The 25,948-nt window shown below is 47.3% G+C and overlaps 1 protein-coding gene across 2 annotated transcripts in view; it reads left to right on the top strand.

The window, feature by feature from the left end:
• tbxas1 (thromboxane A synthase 1 (platelet)) overlaps nucleotides 1–25,948 on the top strand; it is a 321,143-nt gene that overhangs the window by 30,529 nt on the left and 264,666 nt on the right. The window contains exon 1 of one of the 2 annotated variants that reach the window (XM_038780697.1): nucleotides 6,558–6,710. The exons of the other annotated variant lie outside the window; for it this stretch is intronic. The gene's annotated coding sequence lies outside the window, so the exon portion shown is untranslated. Of the gene's footprint in view, nucleotides 1–6,557; nucleotides 6,711–25,948 lie in introns of those variants that run through there. 2 annotated transcript variants of the gene reach the window in all.

Below are 25,948 nucleotides of genomic sequence, written 5' to 3' on the forward strand. Positions count from 1 at the left end.
ACTGAAGGAGCTATCTTTTAAAGTGTTGGAAGGGGTTTTAGGTATTTGGGGATTCAAGTGGCCACGGATTGGGGGCAGCTTCACAAGTTAAATTTGGGCAAAGCAGTGGATCAAATGAGAAGGGATTTCCGTAGATGGGACATGCTCGCACTGATGCTGGCGGAGAGGCTTCAGACGGTGAAGATGACGGTCTTTCCGAGACTGCTTTTCTTTTTTCAATGTCTCCTGAGGCTTTTTTCAGAAGTTTGAATGTGGCGATATCGAGGTTTATATGGCGGGGTAAAACCTCGAGAGTAAAGAGGACATTCCTGGAATGGACCTGCGGAGAAGGGGGCCTGGCTCCCCCGAGCTTTATTGCCTATTACTGGGCTGCCAACATATCAACGGTTAGGAAGTAGGCAGTGAGGGAGGGGTGCATCTAGCAGCGGATGGAGGCAGCATTCTGCAAAGGTACGAGTTTAGAGGCTTTACTGACGGTGCCCCTGCCGTTTTCGCCGGCTCGGTACTCCACAAATCCGGTGGTGGTGGAAGCCCTAAGGGTGTGAGGGCAATGGAGGCAGCACATGGGACTGGAAGGGGCGTCAGTGTGGTCACCTTTCTGTGATAATCACCGGTTTGCCTCGGGGGCTGGGGGGGGTGCTGGATGGGGGCTTTAAGCTATGGCAGCGGGCAAGGACTGAGAGGTTTGGGAATCTATTCATCCAGGAGGGCTTTCCAACCTTGGAGACATTAGAGGAGGAGTTTGACTTGCTGGGTGGGAACAGGTTTCGGTATCAAGTGTGGAACTTTGTACGGAGGCAGGTCCCAAGCATTCCTCGCCTCCCCTGTGGAGACTATAGGATAAAGTGCTGTCAAAAACAGGAGTTGGAAGTGGGAGGGTTTTGGTGAGATACAGGGAATTGTTAGAGTGGGAAGGGGACCCTATCAGTGAGGTGAAGAGGAAGTGGGAAGAGGAGCTAGGAGGGGAGCTGGGAACTGAACTGTCGGAAGAAGCCTTGAAAAGGGTAAATGCATCCTTGTCCTGTGCTAAACTTAGCTTGTTTCAGTTCAAGGTGGTCCACAGAGCCCACATAACGGTAGTCCGGATGAGCAGGTTCTTCGAGGAGGTGGAGGACAGATGTGGACGGTGTGGGGGTAGCCCGGCCAACCATGTTCATATGTTTTGGGCATGTCCGAAACTGAGGGAATTCTGGCAGGGATTTGCGGATGTTATGTCGTAAGCCCTTGAAGGTAGGGTAACTCCAAGTCCAGAATTAGCAATATTTGAGGTGTCGGAGGATCCGGGGGCAAACGGGGGAGGAAGGCCAATATCCTGGCCTTCTCCTCCCTGGTGGCCCGGAGACGGATCTTGCTGAGATGGAGGGACTCGGAGCCCCCGGAAACAGGAGTGTGGGTCAGCCATGTGGTAGGGTTTCTCAGTCTGGAGAAAATCAAGTTCGCTCTAAGAGGATCAATACAGGGATTAACACGGAGTTGGCAGCCGTTCATCGATTTCTTTAACAAAAATTGAACGTCAGCAGTGAGGGGGACAAGGGGAAAGGGAAAAGGGGGGGGGGGAGAAAAACAGGAGGCATGGTAATGTTAAATAAGGGCAGGGAATGCAGCAGAGGGCAGCAGAGCAGAGCTTCTGATTGGCTGTTCCGGGGAGATTTGCATACGTGCAGTGCGGTCAGCGTAAGTTGAAGGTGCACCTGCATCAGTGACCCGAGGAGTTCGACGGAAGGTGAGCATCCAGCAGAGGGCAGCAGAGCAGCGCTTCTGATTGGCTGTTCCGGGGAGATTTGCATACGTGCAGTGCGGTCAGCGTAAGTTGAAGGTGCACCTGCATCAGTGACCCGAGGAGTTCGACGGAAGGTGAGCATCCAGCAGAGAGCAGCAGAGCAGAGCTTCTGATTGGCTGTTCCGGGGAGATTTGCATACGTGCAGTGCGGTCAGCCTAAGTTGAAGGTGGTTTGTGAAGGGGTTGTTCTCGAGTGACAGCTTTACCCGAAACACTACTTATGTAGTGTCTCCCACCCATCCTCCTTCTCTAACCAAAAAAAAAGCTCTGTCCGTTGGATTGCTAAACTAACAAGTTTTTTATTTTTTTATTTTTCAGTAGTTGGGAAGTTAGTTCAGTGGGAATGGAGGCTAGGGTAGTTGAATGTTCCTCCTGCAGAATGTGGGAGGAAAGGGTCACCTCTCATGTCCCTTCTGACTACATCTGCGGGAAGTGCACCCAACTCCAGCTCCTCGAGAGCCGCATTAGGGACCTGGAGCTGGAGCTGGATGAACTTCGGATCATTCGGGAGGCGGAGGAGGTTATTGAGAGGAGTTATAGGGAGGTAGTCACACCTCAGGTAAAAGAAGAAAGTAGGTGGGTTACCGTCAGGGGAGGCAGAGGGAACCGGCAGGCAGTGCAGGGATCCCCTGTGGTCGTTCCCCTCTATAACAAGTATACCGTTTTGGATACTGTTGCGGGGGACGACTTACCAGGGGTAAGCAATAGGGCGCAGGTCTCTGGCACAGAGTCTGTCCCTGTTGCTCAGAAGGGAAGGGAGAAGAGGAACAGAGCACTTGTCATTGGGGACTCCATAGTTAGAGGAACAGACAGGAGGTTCTGTGGGAACGAAAGAGACTCACGGTTGGTGTGTTGCCTCCCAGGTGCCAGGGTTCGTGATGTCTCTGATCGTGTTTTTGGGATCCTTAAGGGGGAGGGGGAGCAGCCCCAAGTCGTGGTCCACATAGGTACCAACGACATAGGTAGGAAGAGAGATGGGGATTTGAGACAGAAATTCAGGGAGCTAGGGTGGAAGCTGAGAGCTAGAACAAACAGAGTTGTTATCTCTGGGTTGTTACCCATGCCACGTGCTAGCGAAGTAAGAAATAAGGAGAGAGAGGAGTTGAACACGTGGCTACAGGGATGGTGCAGGAGGGAGGGTTTTGGTTTCCTGGATAATTGGGGCTCATTCTGGGGTAGGTGGGACCTCTACAAACAGGATGGTCTTCACCTGAACCAGAGGGGTACCAATATCCTGGGAGGGAGATTTGCTAGTGCTCTTCGGGGGGGTTTAAACTAATTCAGCAGGGGGATGGGAACCCAAAATTGTAGACCCAGTGTACAGGATGTTGAGAGTAGTGAGGTCAGGGATAGGGTTAAAAGTTCGAAAAGAGGGCACCGGCAAGCAGGACGCTGGTTTGAAGTGTGTCTACTTCAACGCCAGGAGCATCCGGAATAAGGTGGGTGAGCTTGCAGCATGGGTTGGTACCTGGGATCTCGATGTTGTGGCGATTTCGGAGACATGGGTAGAGCAGGGACAGGAATGGTTGTTGCAGGTTCCAGGATTTAGATGTTTCTGTAAGAACAGAGAAGATGGTAAAAGAGGGGGGGGTGTGGCATTGTTAATCAAGGAAAGTATTACGGCGGTAGAAAGGACGCTTGAGGACTCGTCTACTGAGGCAGTATGGGCCGAGGTTAGGAACAGTAGAGGAGAGGTCACCCTGTTGGGAGTTGTCTATAGACCTCCGAATAGTCCCAGAGATGTAGAGGAAAGGATTGCAAAGATGATTCTTGACAGGAGCGAGAGTAACAGGGTAGTTGTTATGGGGGACTTTAACTTTCCAAATATTGACTGGAAATACTATAGTTCGAGTACTATAGATGGGTCAGTTTTTGTGCAGTGTGTGCAGGAGAGTTTTCTGACACAGTATGTAGACAGGCCAACAAGGGGCGAGGCCACATTGGATTTGGTACTGGGTAATGAACCCGGCCAGGTGTTAGATTTAGATGTAGGTGAGCACTTTGGTGATAGTGATCACAACTCGGTTATGTTTACTTTAGCAATGGGCAGGGATAGGTATATACCGCAAGGCAAGAATTATAGCTGGGGGAAAGGCAATTATGATGCTATTCGGCAAGATTTAGGATGTATAAGATGGGGAAGGAAACTGCAGGGGATGGGTACAATCGAAATGTGGAGCTTTTTCAAGGAACAGCTACTGCGTGTCCTTGATAAGTATGTACCTGTCAGGCAGGGAGGAAGTTGTCGAGCAAGGGAGCCGTGGTTTACTAAGGAAGTTGAAGCACTTGTCAAGAGGAAGAAGAAGGCTTATGTTAGGATGAGACATGAAGGCTCAGTTAGGGCACTTGAGAGTTACAAGTTAGCCAGGAAGGACCTAAAGGGAGAGTTAAGAAGAGCGAGGAGAGGACACGAAAAGTCGTTGGCGGATAGGATCAAGGAAAACCCTAAGGCTTTCTATAGGTATATCAGGAACAAAAGAATGACTCGAGTAAGATTAGGGCCAATCAAGGATAGTAGTGGAAAGTTGTGTGTGGAATCAGAGGAGATAGGGGAAGCATTAAATGGATATTTTTCGTCAGTGTTTACACTGGAGAAAGACAATGTTGTCGAGGAGAACACTCAGGTTCAGTCGACCAGGCTAGATGGAATTGAGGTTCAAAAGGAGGAGGTGTTAGCAATTTTAGAAAATGTCAAAATAGACAAATCCCCTGGGCCAGATGGGATTTATCCTAGGATTCTCTGGGAAGCCAGGGAGGAGATTGCTGAGCCTTTGTCCTTGATCTTTATGTCGTCTTTGTCGACAGGAATAGTGCCGGAAGACTGGAGGATAGCAAATGTTGTCCCCTTGTTCAAGAAGGGGAGTAGAGACAACCCTGGTAATTATAGACCTGTGAGCCTTACTTCGGTTGTGGGTAAAATGTTGGAAAAGGTTATAAGAGATAGGGTTTATAATCATCTTGAAAAGAACAAGTTGATTAGCGATACTCAACACGGTTTTGTGAAGGGTAGGTCATGCCTCACAAACCTTATTGAGTTTTTTGAGAAGGTGACCAAACAGGTGGATCAGGGTAAAGCTGTTGATGTGGTGTATATGGATTTCAGTAAGGCGTTTGATAAGGTTCCCCACGGTAGGCTATTGCAGAAAATAAGGAAGTATGGAATTGAAGGCGATTTAGCGGTTTGGATCAGTAATTGGCTAGCTGAAAGAAGACAGAGGGTGGTGGTTGATGGCAAATGTTCATCCTGGAGTTCAGTTACTAGTGGTGTACCGCAAGGATCTGTTTTGGGGCCACTGCTGTTTGTAATTTTTATAAATGACCTGGAAGAGGGTGTAGAAGGATGGGTTAGTAAATTTGCAGATGACACGAAGGTCGGTGGAGTTGTGGATAGTGCTGAAGGATGTTATAGGATACAGAGGGACATAGATAAGCTGCAGAGCTGGGCTGAGAGGTGGCAGATGGAGTTTAATTCGGAAAAGTGTGAGGTGGTTCACTTTGGAAGGAGTAACAGGAATACAGAGTACTGGGCTAATGGCAAGATTCTTGGTAGTGTAGATGAACAGAGAGATCTCGGCATCCAGGTACATAAATCCCTGAAAGTTGCCACCCAGGTTAATAGGGCTGTTAAGAAGGCATATGGTGTGCTAGCCTTTATAAGCAGGGGGATTGAGTTTCGGAACCACAAGGTCATGCTGCAGCTGTACATAACTCTGGTGTGGCCACACCTGGAGTACTGCGTGCAGTTCTGGTCACCACATTATAGGAAGGATGTGGAAGCTTTGGAAAGGGTTCAGAGGAGATTTACTAGGATGTTGCCTGGTATGGAGGGAAGGTCTTATGAGGAAAGGCTCAGGGAATTGAGGTTGTTTTCGTTAGAGAGGAGAAGGCTGAGAGGTGACTTAATAGAGACATATAAGATAGTCAGAGGGTTAGATAGGGTGGACAGTGAGAGTCTTTTTCCTCGGATGGTGATGACCAACACGAGGGGACATAGCTTTAAATTGAGGGGTGAGAGATATAGGACAGATGTCAGAGGCAGTTTCTTTACTCAGAGAGTAGTAGGGGTGTGGAACGCCCTGCCTGCAACAGTAGTAGACTCGCCAACTTTAAGGGCATTTAAGTGGTCACTGGATAGACATATGGATGAAAATGGAATAGTGTAGGTCAGATAGGCTTCAGATGGTTTCACAGGTCGGCGCAACATCGAGGGCCGAAGGGCCCGTACTGCGCTGTAGTGTTCTATGTTCTATGTTCTAAGTGGGGGACTTGGTTTATTGTTTGTTCTTTTAGGGGGTATTTTGTGCGTCGACTGGCGGGGTTGTTTTAGAAATGTCACATGTTAAATTATGAAAATTACAAATGTTTCAATAAAATATTTTCTGAAAACAAAAGTTAGTTTTACACTTCAATTTGTGATATTTTGCACAACTGAAGGGGTTTATTAAACTACTGCAGAAAGCATTGGGAGTTTGCCAGCGGTTCAGAGAGGAATTGCATTTGTGTTTTTTTCCCCTGATTATTGTAACACTAGTTGCAGTCTTCAAAGAACCAAATTTATTGAATTCAGTTTCACAACTTTTCCAAGTGGGATTTGAACCCCCAAATTTCAGGTGGCTCATTTATTATGAGTTACTATTCAAATACTGGAAAAGATATGTCTCGAGGAAAGCCAGATTCAGAGTAAATCAAGAGAATTGGAATCTTCGTTTACAGATTATTTTATCACAGTAGAGGGCACTCCACTTCCAAAATATCAGCGTGGTTGCATTGCTTCTGTGTAGGAGGTTGCAGGTTCAAACACTGCTTTAGTCTAATGTGCGGGGCAGCACTAAGGGATTGCTGTCGGAGATGATGTTTTTCCAATGAGAGGTTAAGTCTGCCAGTGCTGGTGAATGTTACAGATTCCATTGCAGTACTCAAAAGAAATCCAGTAAGTTCATGGGCAACATTCCTCTCTCAGTCACTGTGCTGGGACATTGCTGGCACAGTATTGCTACTGCATTCAGCTACGTAGCAACCATTGCATTTCAAAAGTAGTTAATTGTGCGCGTTGAACTCCTGAGATAATTCAACTGATCCAGTGCCAGGTTTCTGAAACTACATTATTTATTATAAATAAAAGTGTCCATGGAGCCCATGAGACCGTCCATGGAGCCCATGAGACCGTGCTGTAGCTGTGAAGTGAAGAACATGGTCATATCTGAACTAGCTCAGTGAAAACTGTATAACTTCCAAATACAACTGTGTTCGATGTGTATTTCGTTATAATAAGAGAAATGTTATCCTTCATACAAGATTGTTAATTCCCCATTGGCTAATTATCTTTTTTTCATCTTGTTTACCATCGGATCTATCCACGTGGAATAGAAAAAAAAAAATCAATTGTTGCTTTTTATTTCCTGTTTAACCCTCTTCCCCTCCCACTCTTGTGGATTCTACTGCAAGTGAAGTTCCACAAGTAGTATCTGTCTTTTGACACCATTCTCAAATGATCATTGTTTACTTGTGGGTCCTGACAGTGATTGTTGACAGATTATTGGACTATAGATGGCCTCACAACCCAATTCTCAACCCTGATACCTACGCGAAGAGGTCACTGGGTGGTGGTCGGTTGATTTTCCCTTCCTTAGCCCAGGGCATTGAGGCTTATTGTACTGTTCCTGACGATTGGCTTAGCTGGAATAAGCTGACGGTTGAATCTTCGAATCCAACACCGATCTTCTGATTTTAAAAAGAACTGAAAATAGGGATGGTACTGGGAATCTGGGAAAATATCAGCAAATCAGGCAGCATGTGTAAAGAAAGGAATAAATCATGACCAAAACCCCCACTCCTACATGCTTCACTAGTATCTCAAGATACTTCATGTGAACATCTTAAAATAAGGAACAGAGCAAGGGGAAGGGAACAGAATTAAATTCTATGATGTTGGTGGTGATATATTAGCATGGCTAGAGAACTGGCTAACTAACGGGAAATAAAGAGTCAGGGTCATTTACAGGATGGTAAACTGAGGAGTGCCGCAGGGATCGGAGTTGGGGCTTCAAGTATTTAAGATCTATAGTAATGACTTGGATGAAGGGACTGACAGCATTGTAGCTAAATGTGCTGATACGATAGTAGCTCAGGAAGTAAGTTGTTGGGAGAATACAAAGAGTCTGCTAAGGGATTCTGCTAGGTTAGGTGTTGGGGCAGATGGAATATAATGTGGGAAAATGTGAGGTTACCCACTCTGGCAGAAAAACATGTCACGGGACTGTCCCTTGAAGAAAGATTTTTGTTTTATCACATGGCTTCAGGGATGTCATTTTGTGGGTGGAGCTGGGCTGTGGCTGTGAGGTTTGGTTTCATTTTCAGTTTGACTGCTGTGGACTCGAGGGCGAAAGAAGTATATTTTTCCTGTCTTTTTATGCTTTCATTTTGAAGTGTTGTTCCAGTAAAAAAGAAATCATTGATTATAGCTACCTGCTTTAGGAACTTAAAAGAGATAGCTTGCTTTCCGGGAGGAGTTAAATTTGCTGGTGAGACGGGATCAGAATCTTGGGGAAATCCAGTCTCATTCGATGAGAATGCAGAGTACTGGGCCACGCCCTTGAAAAGGGGTATTTGGTTTATGGGATTTTCTGTTTGAATTGGAACAGTTAAGGGGGAATTCATTAAGTGTTATACATAGATTAGCTGTGTGGTTTCATTATGTTTGTTACTGAATATATATATATTAACTAAGTTCTTAGAATAAAGCTAATAATAATAATAGCTTATTGTCACAAGTAGGCTTCAATGAAGTTGCTGTGAAAAGTCCCTAGTCGCCACATTACGGCGCCTGTTCAGGGAGGCTGGTACGGGAATTAAACCCGCGCTGCTGGCATTGTTCTGCATTGCAAGCCAGCTGTTTAACCAGTTGTGCTAAACCAGCCCCTTAAACCAGCTTGTTTGGATTAAAGTGTCTAGCAATTTAGCCCTATTGCCTCATGGCGCCGAGGTCCCAGGTTCAATCCCGGCCCTGGGTCACTGTCCGTGTGGAGTTTGCACATTCTCCCCGTGTTTGCGTGGGTTTTGCCCCCACAACCCAAAGATGTGTAGGCTAGCTGGATTGGCCACGCTAACTTGCCCTTATTTGGAAAAAATTAATTGGGTACTCTAAAATTATTTTTTAAAAGTGTCTAGCAAGACTGATGAATCACACCTCAAGGAAAGGCTCTTGTGCTCATCCGAGCCAAATTCAACATAAAGGTCAGGTGGACTGCATTATATACTTTGGAGTTTCTAAGCTCTGGCCCAGAACAAACAGAATATTATTGTAAACAAAGAGGGACTGCAGAATGCTGCAATATAGAGGAATCTGGGTGTCCTTGCACATGAATCACAAAACATCAGCATGTAGGTACAGCAAGTAAATCAGGTCTCCCCACCGAATCCAAAGTCATGTAATCTTCTGAGAGAGGTGAAGGAACACCGAAACCCAGGTCAATTTGGGCAGTGGTAGAGTGATGAACAGACTGGAAAATTCTGCCTGACTAGTTGAGTATTTCCAGCATTTTCTGTGTGTTTTGGCTTTTCAGATTACCAAGAAAATCCTCTCCAATCCCCTTGGATGGTCAAATATAGTCCAAGAAATTACACTAACCCTATTAACATTATCAGCAACTCTTTTGTACAAGATCTCCATTGCAGCTCACAACAGGTCTGGCTTTCAGTTGAAGGAATCCAGTGAATCTGCTGAATAAGTCTTTGTGCTTCATTTTTTAAAATGTGATAGTAAGACACTGCAGAGTAACTGTGGTTATGGAGTTATGTTATCTATTTTATGCCAGCTAGCCACGAGGTGAATGACCAGTCAGTTTGTTTATAAGTTGAGGTAAGGATGCCAGAAGAACTCTTCTATATATTGTTATGGGATCATTAACATCCATCTGCACAGACAGACTGTTTTCATATCTGGCCCAAGCAAAATAAACTTTGCAAGTTACTTTTTCAGGCTGCCTTTAAGCACTGCGGTCAAAAGTCGAAAGGTTACGGATTCCTCTGTGCATTTTTCGTAGCTTGGTAAATGTACCCAGTCCTCTGTTCCAGCTGTAATTGATTAATGACAGAGTTGGATTTGGAGTAGAGTTCAGGAAAATATCATCGGGCAGAAGAATTAGATGGTTTATTTTGAATTTGGCACCTGCTGGTAATAGCTAAAGGTGTGGATGCTGATGATGCATGACAGCATTAAAAGAGGAAAATTAATATTACCACTATTGGTAGATTTTTCGTTTGCTCTTCTGAAGACGGTGACTTGGATTTCCATGGAGTCTCCAGGAATTAGAAACTAATCGGTGGCAGCCAACTGTACCATCTACAAGATGCACTGCAGGAACTCGCCAAAGCTCCTCAGAGAGCACTTTCCAAACCCACAACCACTACCATCTAGAAGAACAACCAACAGATACCTTGGAGGTTCCCCTCCAAGTCTCTCATCACCCTGACTTGGAAATATATTGTCACTCCTTCACTGTCGCTGGGGCAACATCCTGGAACTCCCTCCCTAACAGCACTGTAGGTGTTCTGACATCTCGAGGACACAGCGGTGCAAGAAGGCACTGCCGTCTTCTGAAGGGCAACTAGGGATCGACAATAAAATGCTGGCTTAGCCAACGCTGCCCACATTGGAAAAAAAAATCACTAGGACTATGTTGTGTGAAAACATGGTGAAAGCTTTAAAATATCTGTGAACATGTTATGTTGCACATTGAAGAAAAGGCAGTTTGACTAACGGTCAAGAATCACCAAATTATTTTATGGAGATCTGTTAGCTTTACAGTTGGCACAGGAAGGCACTACACCAGAATATTGGATGACCCGTGGTGTGAGGCTTCTCGATGGATCGTCACCTCGACGTGCAGCAATAATTTGCGGTTGCCAATGATCTCATGAGTGATGCCATCAGGAGCTTCTTGCGCCTGGCAAGGCCGCTCGTGGCAGCAAGGTGCAGGGAGATGTCAGACAAAGTGAAGTCCGAAAAGTTCTCAAAGGCAGAACAGGCCAAGGAGAACTGTGCTTCTCGATAGTTGCAAAGGTTAAAGAAGGTTGCAGCGGCAAGGTGGTCCTGGTCATTATGGTTTGATATGTCGCTGAAATTGAATCACTAACCTGTCAAGATCATGTGGACAATGTTGCCGCCCCAAGGTCCCCACATTAAATGAAGTCAATCATAGGCTTTTAACCAGGGCCCAAATCTTGTGACAATTGATAATTTGTGACAGGGACAGGTCTTTGAACTTGGTAGTCCCAAGACTTAAATGTGGGAGGTGTGATTGGGAAATTGCAGACAACGCAAAACTTGGCCTTGTAGTGATAGTGAAGAGGATAGCTGTCAACTCCAGAATGATATCAAAGGTTGGTAGAGTTGGCAGAAAAGTGGCAAATGGAATTCAATCCGGAAAAGTGTGAAGTAATCATTTGGGGAGGGCAAACAAAGCAACGGAATACTCAATAAGCGGGAAAATATTGGGAGAGGTTGAGGAAGTGAAAGATCTTGGGGATCATGTACAAAGGTCCTTGAAGGTGGCAGGACAGCTGAACAAGGTGGTTATTCTGATAAAGGTGTCCTTGGGCAGCAACACCTGTGCTTTAGTAGTTCTCTTCAGGATACTCTTTGTTCATTCCAAATCGTAGAATCCCTACAGTGTAGAAGGAGGCCATTCGGTCCAATGAATCTGCACCGACCCTTCGAAAGAGCACTCTCCCCACGTCCACTTTTCCATATCCCTGTAACCTAACCTGCACATCCCTGGACACTAAGGAGCAATGTATCATGGCCAATCCACCTAACCTGCACATCTTTGAACTGTAGAAGCACCCAGAGGAAAAGCACACAGACACAGGGAGAACGTATAAACTCCACACAGTGACCCAAGGCTGGTTGCTGGTTCTGAGGCAGCAGTGCTAACCGCTGTGCCGCACAAATGGAGAATGGTCTAGAAATGGTGCCCCAAAGTTAGGCAATCCGACTTTCTCCTGGCTAGAGCTTACCATCTTTGCGGGAAAGAAACAAGAGGACATTCATGGATAATCTCAATCCATAGAATTTCTACAGTGCAATGTAGGGAGTCTACAATTTGGAATGAACAAAGAGAACTACAAAATCACAGGTGGCCCTGCCCACACCTCTATCTGAGCACGTCTCCCAACGACCTTCATGCAACTATGTTACCAGTGGGCGGAACCAATAAAGGTTAGAATGCAGAAGCTGTATGGTCCATCGAATCTGAACCGACCCTCCAAAAGAGCACTCCATCTCGGGCAACTCCCCCACCCTATCCCCATAACCCTGTGCGGGGTTGACTGTAAAGAGTGACTGAAAAGGGCAGCACGGTGGCACAGTGGTTAGCATTACTGCCTCACGGCGCCGAGGTCCCAGGTTCGATCCCGGCTCTGGGACACTGTCTGCGTGGAGTTTGCACATTCTCCCTGTGTTTGCGTGGGTTTCGTCCCCACAACCCATCGATGTGCAAGTTAGGTAAATTGGCCACTCTAAATTGTCCTTTAATTGGAAAAAAATAATTGGCTACTCTAAATTTATTTTTTAAAAAGAGTGACTGCGAAAAGAAGAGCTGCAGTTGAACTATCAAGAATCCCACATTGACATTGCCGCGCTCCAGGAGACCCACCTTCCTGCTACCTGAAAGAACAAGCGGGGAGATACACCCGCTGGGAAGAAAAGGCGGTAGCAACTCTCACATCCATGGAGTCTGTTTTGCTGCTCAGAATATGGCTTTGGATGCTCTGCCAGAACTCCCCAATTGCACAAATCAAAGACTCCTAACATTTCACTTGCAGTGTAGACATTACCAAATGCCGCCATCATCAGTGCTTACACCCTGATCATTGCCTCTGACAAAGATGTAAAGGGGGACAAAGTTATGAGGGGCATTTGGCCCATTGAGTCTGCATTCCAGAACAATGCGATCAAATAAAGTCAGCTGCACTAGACATTGACAAAGCAGGAAGATAAAGGACACCCGGGAAGAGAAAGCCTGCGGGGATTCGACAGTATGCTGATCATCACGACAGGTGAAGCTTCTTTGAAGGGCCATCATTTGGCTGAGACAAAATGGATAAAATCCTTTCGTCCATAGGATGGTGTTTCTCCTCTGAAAGATGACAAAATGCAACCTGGAAAGAACATTTTGAACAACTCCTGAACCGTGAATCCTCAGTGGCAGCTAATACTCTCCAGGCTATCCCCCAGTACCTGTGGTAGAATCTACGGGCAGCAAGCAAACAAACAAAAATCCGATGGCCCGAATGGCATTAAGGCTGAGGTTTTCAAAGCTGGCTGTCTTCTCGCATCAAGCCTCCATGCACTCATCCTACAGATTTGAGAAGAAAAAGAACTCGCACCTTCTCTCGCCTATTCCCTTCCCTCGCAGACTTCAGGAATACAACAATTGTACCTTCAAAAATCTTCAAGAAGTTAGATAAATCATACAGTGAAAGCTCTCAAAGTATTTCCCTCTTGTATGTTGCAGGGAAAATTGTGCATGCATTCCCATGAATCACCAACTTCCAGTGGCCGAGGCAATCTTCCCAGAGACAGGGTGACTTTAGACATTCCAGAGGACCCTCTGACATGGTCTTTATTGTTGGACAAATCTTTTTTAAAAATGTGAAGAACAACATCAAGAGCTCTTAATTGCATTCAGCGATCAATCAAAGCAATTGACTCAGTAAATTATAGAAGGCTTTGTGGAACAATTTGGTTTTCCAATCCTGCAATTGTTTCATGATGGACGTGAGTGCCACTGTCTTGAGTGGGAGATCTGAAACCTGACACCTCTGCAATCCAGGCTTGGGTCAAGCAAGGCTGGGTGATAGCTCCCATGCTATTTACAATCTAAAATAAGCAAAACACTGTGGATGCTGCAATCTGAAGTAAGAGCAGAGGATGCTGTAAAACTCAACAGAGGACAGAAAGCAGAGTTAATGTTTCAAGTCCTTTGACTCTATCAAAACTCAGTGGAGGAAGAATGTCTTCGAGCTTTAAGATACTGCAATGCGGGCAGCATGGCATCAGTGGGTGGCACAGTAGCACAGTGGGTAACACTGTTGTTTCGCAGCTCCAGGGTCCCAGGTTCGATTCCTGGCTTGGGTCGCTGTCTGTGCGGAGTCTGCACGTTCTCCCTGTGTCTCCGTGCGTTTCCTCTGGATGTTCCAGTTTCCTCCTACAAGTCCCGAAAAGACGTGCTGTTAGGTGAATTGGATATTCTAAATCCTTCCTCTGTGTACCCGAACAGGTGCTGAAATGTGGTGACTCGGGCTTTTCACAGTAATTTCATTGCAGTGTTAATGTAAGCCTACTTGTGACTATAAAAATTATTTAAAATTTTTTTTAAAAATCAACCAACTTTTAAGAACAAAAGACAGATGGTCGTATGTGTATGTGTGTGTCCTCCGTGTGTGTGTGTGACCTCCGTGTGCGTGTGGGTCCACCACTGTGTAATGAACCTACCTCTGACATCTCCCTTATATCTTCCTCCAATCACCTTAAAATTATGTCCCCTCGTGACAGCCAATTCCACCCTGGGGAAAAGTCTGGCTATCCACTATCCATGCCTCTCATCACCTTGTCACCTCTATGAAGTCACCTCTCTTCCTTCTTCGTTCCAGTGAGAAAAGCCCTAGCTCCCTCAACCTTTCTTCATAAGCCCTCCAGTCCAGACAGCATCCTGGTAAATCTCCTCTGCACCCTCTCCAAAACATCCACATTCTTCCTATGATGAGGCGACCAGAACTGGACACAATATTCCAAGTGTGGTCAAACCAGGGTTTTATAAAGCTACAGCAAAACCTTGTGGCTCTTAAACTCAATCCCCCCTGTTAATGAAAGCCAACACATCATACGCCTTCTTAACAACCCTATCAACCTGGGTGGCAACTTTGAGGGATCTATGTACGTGGACCCCAAGATCCCTCTGTTCTTCCACACTTCCAAGAATCCTGCCTTTTATCCAGTATTCAGCATTCAAAATCGACCTTCCAAAATGAATCACTTCATATTTATCTAGGTTGAACTCCATCTGCCACTTCTCAGCCCAGCTCTGCATCCTGTCAATGTCCTGTTGTAACATGCAACAGCCCTCAACACTATCTACAACTCCCCCAACCTTCATGTCATCGACAAACTTACTAACCCACCCTTCCACTTCCTCATCCAACTCATTTGTAAAAACCACAAAGAGCAGAGGTCCCAGAACAGATTCCTGCGGGACACCACTGGTCACCGACCTCCAGGCGGAATACTTTCCATCCACTACCACTCACTGTCTTCTTTTGGCCAGCCAACTCAGTATCCAGGCAGCCAAATTTTCCTGTATCCCATGCTCCCGAATTTTCTGAAAAAAGCTACCATGGGGAACCTTATCTGAAATGCATATACACCACATCCACTGCCCGACCTTCATCAATGTGTATCGTCATATCCTCAAAGAATTCAGTGAGGCTTGTGAGGCATGACCTTCCCCCTCACAAAGCCATGCTGACTATCTTTAATCAATCTATGTTTTTCTTTTTTTTTATATATAAACATTTTGTTGAGGTATTTATGGTTTTATTACAATAACAGTAGAAACAGTGTACATACAAATATAAACATGGTGCAAAAGCCGTCTTCCTCCCTCACGGGTCCCACCTTTTCTAACCCCCTACTCTACACTAAACTAACCCTCTGACCCCATGAGTTCCTGATAAATGTCCGAAACCCTCCCTTCTCCCACCCACATTCTGGAAACTATCCTATCCTGTATCCCCCTTGGTGGTCGGAGCGGGAAGGTTGAGACCTGCCTGCGTAGGAAGTCCCGTGCCTGCAGGTACCTAAACTCGTTCCCTCCTGCCAATTCAAATTTCTCCTCCCAACTCCCTCAGGTTGGGAAAGCTCCCCTCTATAAACATATCTCCCATCCTCTTGATCCCAGCTCTCTGCCATCTCCAGAACCCTCCATCTAGCCTCCCCGGGGTGATTATTGCAGACTGGAGACCAGACTGATGCTCCCTCTGCTCCCACGTGTCTTCTCCATTGCCCCCAGACTCAGGGCCGCAACAACCACAGGGCTGGTGGAGTATCGTGCCGGTGGGAACGGCAGAGGCGCAGTTACCAATGCCCCCAAACTAGTGCCCTTACATGATGCCGCCTCTACTCACTCCCACATTGACCCCCCACCCACTTCCTAATCATGGCTATATTTGCCGCCCAGTAATACTTACTAAAGTTCGGCAGCGCCAGCCTGCCTTCCCCCCCCGCTGCGTTCCAACATCCCCTTTTTCACTCGGGGGGTCTTACCCGCCCATACAAAAAGCCCGAGATCACCTTGTTGACACGTTTAAAAAAGGACCGTGGAATAACGATGGGGAGATACTGAAACACAAACAGGAATCTCGGGAGGACCGTCATATTCACTGTCTGTACCCTCCCAGCCAGTGACAGGGGGAGCACGTCCCACCTTCGAAAATCCTCCTTCATTTGGTCGTCTAGTCGGGCCAGATTTAGCTGGTGCAGCCATTCCCATTCTCGCGCCATCTGGATGCCCAAGTATGGGAAGCTTCCACCCACCACTCTAAACGACAGCTTCCCCAATCGCCTCTCCTGCCCCCTTGCCTGGATCGCGAACATCTCACTTTTCCCCATGTTCAATTTATAACCCGAAAACCGGCCAAAATCTCCCAGGATCCTCATGATTTCCTCCATCCCTTCCAGTGGGTCCGATGCATACAAGAGCAAGTCGTCTGCGTATAGCGAGTCTCTGTGTTCCACATCCCCCCGGACCAGCCCCTTCCAGCCTCTTGAGGTTCTCAACGCAATTGCCAGCGACTCTATGGCCAGTGCGAACAACAGTGGTGAGAGGGGGTATCCCTGCCTCATCCACCGGTGCAGCCTAAAATAGCCCGATGTCAACCTGTTCGTCCACTCTGTACACTCGCCACGGGCGCCTGATACAGCAGTCTGACCCAGTCTATGAAGCCCTGTCCAAACCCAAACCGCCCCAGCACCTCCCACAGATAATTCCATCCACCCGATCAAAAGCCTTCTCTGCGTCCATTGCGACCACTACCTCTACGTCCCTACCCTCTGGGGGCATCATAATTACATTCAGCACATCTTACGTTGGCCGCCAACTGTCTCCCCTTAACAAATCCTGTCTGGTCCTCCCCAGTGATGTCCGGAATGCAGTCTTCAATCTTAGCCAACAGTTTGCCGTCTACATTTAGTAGGGAGATCGGTCTGTAGGACCCGCATAGCTCCGGATCCTTATCCCGCTTCAGGATCAATGAGATAATGGCCGGTGACATCGTCAGGGGAAGCCTCCCTCTGTCTCTTGCCTCATTATATGTCCTCATCAACAGTGACCCCAGTATCCCAGGGAACGTTTTGTAAAACTCCACTGGGTACCCGTCCGATCCCAGGGCTTTACCCGACTGCATGGCCTTCAGCCCTTCTGCTATCTCTTCCAATTTGATCGGGGCCCCCAGCCCTTCTACCAACTCTTCGTTAACCTTCGGGAACCTCAGCCTCCCTAGGAATTGCCTCATCCCGTCCGGCCCAGCTGGGGCTTCCAACTCATGCAGCCAGCTGTCGAATTTTTAAAAAGCCATCCCTGTCCCTTACTTTCCCCAATCTCCCTGGCTGCCTCCCGCTTTCTAAGCTGCTGCGCAAGCATTCTACTGGCCTTCTCCCCATATTCATAAATCGCTGCTCCACCGCCTTCCCTGCAGTTAACAAGCCAAACTCCGCCTGAAGCCTCCGTTGTTCTCTTAGAAGCCCTGCCTCTGGGGCCTCCACATAACTCCTGTCAACCTGTAGTATTTCCAGAGCCCGTCTCTGCTCTGTCTACCTTCTCCCTGTGGGCCCGTATCGAGATCAGCTCCCCTCTAACCACCGCCTTCAGTGCCTCCCAGACCATTACAGCCGAAACGTCCCTGTGTCGTTGACTTCCAGATAGTTCTGGATACAATTCCTCAGCCGCCCTCACACCACCTCATCCGCTAAAAGTCCCACATCCAGCCTCCAGTGCCGGCGTTGGCCATCCTCCTTGCTCACCTGTAGGTCAACCCAGTGCGGGGCAAGATCCGAGATCGCTGAATACTGTGCCCACTACCCCTGTCAGTAAAGCCCTATTCAGGATAAAAAAAGTCAATCCGGGAGTACACTTTATGCATGTGTGAGTCGAAGGAAAACTCCTTCACTCTCGGCCGCCCAAAGCTCCATGGCACCCCTCTCCCCTCCCCGATCTGCTCCATAAACCCCTTTAGCTCCTTTGCCATTGCTGGCATCCTGCCTGTCCTTGAGCTAGACCGTACCCCCTCCCCCATGACCAGCTTATGCGGATCCAGGTGCGGGATCTTCCCCAACACCCTCCTTATGAACTCCACATCATCCCAATTTGGCTCGTACACATTCACGAGCACCACCGGCAGCCCCTCCAGCTTCCCACTGACCACGATGTACCAACCCCCCCACATCCGCAATTATTCTTCACGCCTTGTTGATCAGGATCGCGACCCTTCTAGTCTTAGAGTCCAGCCCCGAGTGGAAAACCTGTCCGACCCATCCCTTCCTTAATCAGTGACTCTAAGGTGCATCTCCTGCATCATTGCCACGTCCGCCTTCAGTCCCCTCACATGCACGAACCGGCCCATTTAGCCCTCTTACGTCCCATGTGATTAGCCTGGTTGGGGGGCTTCTCGCCAACCTGCCCTCCCCGCTCCCCACCACAGATCAGCCATCACCTTTCTTGGGCCAGTCTCCAACCCGCGCCACATGCATCCACAGGCCCGCCCCCAGGCAGCCTCTGCCCCGACCTCCCTATTGTCCCACAGCAAAAGTCCCTCCCCCGTCAGCAGAACATCCCTCCCCTCCGCCCCCCAGTAACAGCACTATACAAACAGCCCCCTTGAACAAGCATAACATCTGCTCACCCCCCGCTGTGCTTACGTGAGCTAGCCCACCCAGCTAGCTTAGTGGCCCCCGCCCATGGCGCCAGACATTTTCCCACCTATTGTTCCACCTGCCCCCCCCTCCCCCCCCTGCTCGGGGACACATATGCAAATGAAAACAATCCCAACCCAATTGCCCAAAAAAACCACAAAGAAAATCAAAAAAAAAAATCCAACATCTAACACTCACACCTCCATCTCCCATCAGTGCAAATGGAAACTTTAACTCACACAGCTCATCCGCAGGCCCCAAATCGATACAGAAGGCATTACAGATAACGTCTAAAAACAAAAACTTTTTAAAACATGAACGCTGCTGCAAAGTTCAGTCCAAACACCTCAGTCCGCTACCAGTCCTTTCCTTCTAGTGAAGTCCATCGCTTCCTCGGGCGACTCGAAGTAGAAATGTTGCTCTTTGTGAGTGACCCAAAGACGGGCCGGCTACATCAGTCCGAACTTAACCTTCTTCTTGAAAAGGGTCGATTTTATCTGGTTGAACCCCGCTCTTCTCCTGGACATGTCCGTGCTCAGGTCCTGATATATACGCAGGATGCTGTTCTCCCATTTACAGCTCCGTGTCTGCCTGGCCCACCGTAGAATGCACTCCTTGTCCAGGTACCTGTGGAATCTCACCACCATTGCTCTTGGGAGAGGGTCACCTACACGCGGCTTCCTTGCTGGTGCCCTGTGGCGCCCTGTCCACCTCCAAGGGTCGGGTCAACATCCCCTCCCCATGTAACTTCTCGAACATACCCGCTATGTATGCCCCTGCGTTCGTTCCTTCGGTCCCCTCCGGGAGACCCACGATTCTCAGGTTCTGCTGGCGGGACCTGATCTCTAGGTCCTCCAGCTTCTCCTGGAGCCTTTTCTGTTGGTCTCCCAATATCCCCACCTCCAACTCCACTGCAGCTTGGTGCTCCTCCTGCTCAGTCAGTGCCTTCTACACTTTCTGGATCGCCCGGTCTTGATCATCCAGTCTGAGTTCCAGCTGCGCAATCAAATCCCTAATCGGGTCCAAGCATTCCTGTTTCTGCTTGGCGAAGCCCTCCTGTCTGAACTGCATCAGCTGCTCCGTCGACTGCTGAGTCATCGAGCCAGAACTCCGGTTGTCCGCCATGCTTTCTCTCGCTGCAGCCTCAGCCCAGGCCTTCTCCATTCGCCTATTTCTTCCTTTGCAAGCACTCCTGGTCTGCCTGTCCATGCACTGATGTAGGATTCCTCGTCACAGTTGCATCCAACATCAATTTTCCAAATCAGATCCGACAGAAAAATCGGGGGAAAAGGTCCAAAGTTCCAACCCGAAGAGGAGCCATCAAATGTGCGACCTACTAGCCGCCACCGGAAGTCGACTATGTTTTTCTAAATAAGCATAAATCCTATCTCTCAGAATCCTTTCCAGTATTATGCTCACCACGGGCTTAAGACTGACTGGTCTGTAATTCCGAGGGATTTCCCTATTCCCTTTCTTGAACAGTGGAACAACATTCGCCTCCCTCCAATCATCCGGTACTACTCCAGTGGCGAGTGAGGACGCAAAGATCATCGCCAACAGCGCAGCAATCTCCTCCCTCGCTTCCCGTAGTAACCGTGGGTATTTCCTGTCTGGCCCAGGAGACATATCTATCCCGATGCGTTTCAAAATTTCCAGCACATCCTCCTTAATATCAACCTGTTCGAGTCTATTAACCTGATTCACCCTGTTCTCAAGGTCCGTCTCTAGTGAATAGAACATAGAACATAGAACAGTACAGCACAGAACAGGCCCTTCGGCCCTCAATGTTGTGCCGAGCCATGATCACCCTACTCAACCCACGCATCCACCCTATACCCGTAACCCAACAATCCCCCCCTTAACCTTACTTTTATTAGGACACTACGGGCAATTTAGCATGGCCAATCCACCTAACCCGCACATCTTTGGACTGTGGGAGGAAACCGGAGCACCCGGAGGAAACCCACGCACACAGGGGGAGGACATGCAGACTCCACACAGACAGTGACCCAGCCGGGAATCGAACCTGGGACCCTGAAGCTGTGAAGCATTTATGCTAACCACCATGCTACCCTGCTGCCCCTGTGATTTCCCCTTCATAAATCCATGCCGACTCTGACTGATCCTGCCACTACTTTCCAAATGTTCCGCTATAAAGCCCTTGATAATGGATTCAAGAATTTTCCCCATTACCGATGTTAGGCTTACTGGTCCATAATTCCCTGCTTTCTCTCTACAGAACCAAAGTATGTATTCAATTGCTCAGCCATTTCTTTGCCCCTATTTTGCATTCCCCTGTTTCTGTCTGTAGAGGGCCTACATTTCTCTTTACCAATCTCTTTCTCTTCACATATAGAAACTCTGAGTGTCAGTCTTTATGTTCCCTGCAAGCTTACTTTCATACTGTACTTTCCCCTTCTGAATCAATCCCGTTGTCCTACTTTGCTGAATTCTAAACTGCACCCAATCCTCAGACCTATTATTTTTCTTGGCCAATCTGTATGCTTCTTCCTTGTATCGCATACTATTTCTAATTTCCTTTGTAAGCCATGGATTGGCCCTCTTACCCATTTTGCTTTTGTGCTAAATATTGAAGCTAAATATTGATTTAGGGCCTTCCCTCCTCCTCAGACTCTAGGCATGTTCCCTCCACTATCCCTGATCGGCCAGACTCACTCTGATCATCCTCTTATTTCTCACAAGTGTAGAACGCTTTGGAGTTTTCCCTAATCCTTCCCGCCAGGGCTTTTTCATGTCCCCTTCTAGCTCTCCTAAGTCCATTACTGTTTGTTTTTCAGTATCTCCCAATTTCTATCCCCAAGACATTTTTTCAGGAAGATGAATGCGGTAATTTCGGGATTTATTTGGGCCTTTAAAACCCCGCGGGTGCTGGTGGAGCAGGGGCGTGGGGAGGGGGGATGGCGCTTCTGAACTTCATTAACTATTACTGGCTGGCGAATATAGCTATGGTCAGGAAGTGGGTAGTGGGGGAGGGGTCAGTGTGGGGGTGGGTGGAGTCAGCATCCTGTAATGGCACGAGTTTAAGGGCATTGTTAACAGCACCTCTGCCATTCTCGCCGGCTCGGTACTCCACAAGCCCGGTAGTAGTGGCAGCCATGAGCGTGTGGGGACAGTGGCGGCAACACATAGGTTTGGAAGGGGCGTCAGTGTAGGCACCGATATGCAATAACCACCGTTGGCCCCAGGGAGGCTGGACGGGGACTGGTGGCAGCAGGCAGGGTTCGAGAGATTTGGGGATCTCTTTCTTGAGGGTTTTCCGCGTTTGGAGGAGCTGGAGGAGGAGTTTGAGTTGCCAGGTGGGAACGGGTGTCTGGCACCTGCAACTGAGTGATTTTGTACAGAGGCAGGTCTCGAGCTTTCACGCCTCCCGCAAATGGGGTTACAGGATAAGGTGACATCGAGAACAGGAGTTGAGGAGGGGAAGGTCCTTTATAAAGCATATAAAGTGGCAAAGATTGCTGGGAGATTAGAGGACTGGGAAATCTTTAGGGGGCAACAGAAAGCTACTAAAAAAGCTATAAAGAAGAGTAAGATAGAGTATGAGAGTAAACTTGCTCAGAATATAAAAACAGACAGTAAAAGTTTTTACAAATATATAAGACAAAAAAGAGTGGCTAAGGTAAATATTGGTCCTTTAGAGGATGAGAAGGGAGTTTTAATAATGGGAAATGAGGAAATGGCTGAGGAACTGAACAGGTTTTTTGGGTCGGTCTTCACAGTGGAAGACACAAATAACATGCCAGCGACTGATAGAAATGAGGCTATGACAGGTGAGGACCTTGAGAGGATTGTTATCACTAAGGAGGGAGTGATGGGCAAGCTAATGGGGCTAAAGGTAGACAAGTCTCCTGGCCCTGATGGAATGCATCCCAGAGTGCTAAAAGAGATGGCTAGGGAAATTGCAGATGCACTAGTGATAATTTACCGAAATTCACTAGACTCTGGGGTGGTCCCGGTGGATTGGAAATTAGCAAACGTGACGCCACTGTTTAAAAAAAGGAGGTAGGCAGAAAGCAGGAAATTATAGGCCAGTGAGTTTAACTTCGGTAATAGGGAAGATGCTGGAATCTATCATCAAGGAAGAAATTGCGAGGCATCTGGATAGAAATTGTCCCATTGGGCAGACGCAGCATGGGTTCGTTAAAGGCAGGTCATGCCTAACTAATTTAGTGGAATTTTTTGAGAACATTACTAGTGCAGTAGATAACGGGGAGCCAATGGATGTGGTATATCTGGATTTCCAGAAAGCCTTTGACAAGGTGCCACACAAAAGGTTGCTGCATAAGATAAAGATGCATGGCATTAAGGGTAAAGTAGTAGCATGGATAGAGGATTGGTTAATTAATAGAAAGCAAAGAGTTGGGATAAATGGGTGTTTCTCTGGTTGGCAATCAGTAGCTAGTGGTGTCCCTCAGGGATCCGTTTTGGGCCCACAATTGTTCACAATTTACATTGATGATTTGGAGTTGGGGACCAAGGGCAATGTGTCCAAGTTTGCAGATGACACTAAGATGAGTGGTAAAGCGAAAAGTGCAGAGGATACTGGAAGTCTGCAGAGGGATTTGGATATGTTAAGTGAATGGGCTCGGGTCTGGCAGATGGAATACAATGTTGACAAATGTGAGGTTATCCATTTTGGTAGGAATAACAGCAAACGGGATTATTATTTAAACGATAAAATATTAAAGCATGCCGCTGTTCAGAGAGACTTGGGTGTGCTCGTGCATGAGTCACAGAAGGTTGGTTTACAAGTGCAACAGGTGATTAAGAAGGCAAATGGAATTTTGTCCTTCATTGCTAGAGGGATGGAGTTTAAGACTAGGGAGGTTATGTTGCAATTGTATAAGGTGTTAGTGCGGCCACACCTGGAGTATTGTGTTCAGTTTTGGTCTCCTTACTTGAGAAAGGACGTACTGGCGCTGGAGGGTGTGCAGAGGAGATTCACTAGGTTAATCCCAGAGCTGAAGGGGTTGGATTATGAGGAGAGGTTGAGTAGACTGGGACTGTACTCATTGGAATTTAGAAGGATGAGGGGGGATCTTATAGAAACATTTAAAATTATGAAGGGAATAGGTAGGATAGATGCGGGCAGGTTGTTTCAACTGGCGGGTGACAGCAGAACTAGGGGACATAGCCTCAAAATAAGGGGAAGTAGATTTAGGACTGAGTTTAGGAGGAACTTCTTCACCCAAAGGGTTGTGAATCTATGGAATTCCTTGCCCAGTGAAGCAGTTGAGGCTCCTTCATTACATGTTTTTAAGGTAAAGATAGATAGTTTTTTGAAGAATAAAGGGATTAAGGGTTATGGTGTTCGGGCCGGAAAGTGGAGCTGAGTCCACAAAAGATCAGCCATGATCTAATTGAATGGCGGAGCAGGCTCGAGGGGCCAGATGACCTACTCCTGCTCCTAGTTCTTACGTTCTTATGTTCTTATCTATAAGGAGCTGATGGAGTGGGAGGGAGCTCCAATAGGGAAGGTGATGAGAAAGTGGAAAGAAGAGTTGTTGGGGGGGGGGGGGGGGAGGGAAAGAGTTGCAGTCTAGGTTATGGGAGGAGGCCCTGTGGAGAGTTAAGGCGTCCTTGTTGTGTGCCAGGCTCAGCCTGATGCAATTCAAGGTGTTCCACAGGGCTCATATGACTGTGGCCCAGATGAGCAGGTTCATTGAGGAGGTGGAGGACAAGTGTGGGCGATGTGGGGCAAGTCCTGCGAATCATGTACACATGTTCTGGCTGTGTCTGAGGCTGAGGGGCTTTTGGCATGGATTTGCGGATGTCATGTCAGAGGTCCTGCAAGGGAGGATGGCTTCGAGTCCAGAGGTGGCGATCTTTGGAACGTCGGAAGACATGGGAGCCCAGGCGATGGGAGAGGCCGACGTTTTGGCCTTTGGCCTGGAGACGGATTTTACAGGGATGGAGGGATGACCCCGAAGTTGGGGGTTTGGGTTAGCGACGTGGTGGGTTTCTCAGGCTTAAGAACATTGAATTTCCCTTGATGGGTTCGTTACAAGGGTTCACTCGGATGTGGCAGACGTTCATCGACTTCTTCGAGAAAAATTAGACTGTCAGCGGGGGAGTGGGTGGTGGGGGCGGATGGGCTAGGGGAAAAAAGGGAGGCAGGGAAGTGACGAATAAGGGTAGAAAAACTAATGCTGTGAGTGTCGGGAAGGGCTGGCGGTGTGTTTTTTTATAAGCCACGTTGGGTGGGGGTTGGTGTTCGGGGCGGATGATGGTTATTTTGTTGTGGGTTCTGTCTTTGTTGGATGTTGTTGAAAAGTGTTAAAATTATAAATGCCTCAATAAAATATTTTCTGAAAGAAATCAAAGATCGACCGTCCTCTGGTGTCAGTATTAAATACCAACTAGATGGTCGTACAGGGCATCTAGCCTCATATTATCTTGACTCCTAAGTAACAGGAGTTTGACCTTTCTTTCCCTCTGACATCCTAACGAATCAAGCATTGAACCTGGGGCCTTTGGTTCTGTGTTACCAATTGACTCTTCTGTAGATTTATCAAGAAGAGTAATTGGCAGTTCGCTCCCAGAAAAATCATTCTCCTGAATGCATTTATAATGAGAAAAAAGCTGCAACAATAAGCAGTCATCCAAAAACATTTCTCTCTGTTAATCAATTCTACCCTACATACAGCTGTGAGAATAGAAAAAACTTGTAATCCGAGCTATGATGGATAATTCTGCCGTTGCATCTTTTCAAACACTATGTTGATTCAACTGTGATGGCAATGGGGTCTAAGCTCACATAGAACAGGGTCATAGCTCTGGATTGCACACAAAGAGGACATTTGGTCCATCATGCTTGTTCTAGCTCTTTGAAAAAGCTATCCAATTGTTCCCATTCGCTTGCCTGCACCTTCCTCAGAGCCCTGAAAACATTTCCTTTTTCTGTATATAACTAATTCCCTTTAGGAAATGACAACGTGTTGAATCAGCTTCCACCATCCTTTCAGGAAATGTATTCAAGATCATAACTAAAATAAATGCTCCCATCACCCCTCTAGTTTGTTTGCCAATATTCTTAAATTTGTGTGCTCCGAGTGCTTTTTGTCAGTGGAAAACAACTTTTCCTTATTTATGATGTCAAAACCTCTCATGATTTTGAACACACCATTAAATCTCCCCATAATCTTGTCTGCCTTAAGGAAACTCTTAATTTTCTGTGGTCC

This window comes from Scyliorhinus canicula, chromosome 20, assembly GCF_902713615.1.
Source record: "Scyliorhinus canicula chromosome 20, sScyCan1.1, whole genome shotgun sequence".
NCBI lineage: Eukaryota > Metazoa > Chordata > Chondrichthyes > Carcharhiniformes > Scyliorhinidae > Scyliorhinus > Scyliorhinus canicula.